General features: G+C 35.4%; 1 pseudogene; it reads left to right on the forward strand.

The window, feature by feature from the left end:
- Positions 1–587: 587 nt before the first annotated feature.
- Positions 588–985, forward strand: LOC119528919 (annotated as a pseudogene).
- Positions 986–1,313: the final 328 nt, after the last annotated feature.

Raw genomic sequence — 1,313 nt, forward strand, 5'->3', positions numbered from 1 at the left:
AGATGAACAACTTGTCCCAAGAGTAAATCACAATTAAATAGCTATCAGATTAATTTCACGCAATATATCTGATGTTTTGCACTTCTCGTTGAACCTAACTGTAATGCTATGTTCATGCTCAGATTTACAAATGAATAAACTGACAATGAAGAGATTGAGAAACATGACACGTATTTCATAGTAAATAAGTGGCAATGATGGACTTTAGTTCCTAGAAGAATTGGTAGTGTTAAAAAATATGTGTTACAATGTGAAGATTGTGAGACGGGGTTTTGATGCCATATATTCAATTAGATGTTATAGCAATGATGTCCAGGATTCAACTGAATTGTTCTCTGAACAATTATTCCTTCTCACGTAGGTTTCTCTGGGGGGTTAGAGTATATAGAACATATCTGACAATGGAGACATAAGATGTTTAGAAAAATGTTGCTTCTGATTCTTTCCAGATGCAGTCTGTAGAAAAGAAGTAAACTAGACGTGATGCACTCATTTTTCTACTTGGAGAAAAGAGCTGATGGTGGACAACTTTGCCTGGTTTGCTGTACTAGCTTGTTAGTATCATTAAAAAATAATAATAGGTCAAAATGATGGGCTGCCCTGGTGTTGCAGCATCAGGCCAGTGGCTGGATGGTGTTTGAAAATGGTATTACAGTGCTGCAGGGTTCAATAAACTGGGGTTAATGAGAGATGATACAATAGCTGAGACTGAAGATGTAAAAGAAGCCGTAAGAAGGCTTCCTGAGAACCTTTATAATGACAGGGTGTTTTGCATTAAGAGAGCACTAGACCTGACAGTGAGACAGCAGATCTTGCCTAAAGAGCAGTGGACAAAATATGAGGAGGATAAATTCTATCTTGAACCATATCTGAAAGAAGTTATTCAAGAAAGAAAAGAGAGAGAAGAATGGGCAAAGAAATAATTATGTAATTGAAATGTGGACAGCTGTCCCCAAAGTATTTTTATGAAGTTGGTAAAAGTGAAAATGTACAATTTAAGAACTATTTGGGCTACAAATGTATCACTTTAAACAAATATCAATTGTAATCATTGTTGGAGTTTTTGAATTCTAAATTTTATAAAAATCTTTTCTGATTTCACTTATCTGTTATGAGTGTTTCCAAACTTCTAAGCTAACGTTTACTTAGTGTTTAATTGCTTCCTGGGGCTGAGAAAGAACAATTTAATCAGTTCTCACTGGTTGAATAACCTTAGTTTACTAAAGGATATAATGTTATACCAAGTAGAATAGTCACCTTTATATTGCCTTCGTAGATTATCAAGATGCCTGGAAGCCAGCCCCATAAGGGCC

Source organism: Choloepus didactylus, chromosome 3 (genome assembly GCF_015220235.1).
Source record: "Choloepus didactylus isolate mChoDid1 chromosome 3, mChoDid1.pri, whole genome shotgun sequence".
NCBI lineage: Eukaryota > Metazoa > Chordata > Mammalia > Pilosa > Megalonychidae > Choloepus > Choloepus didactylus.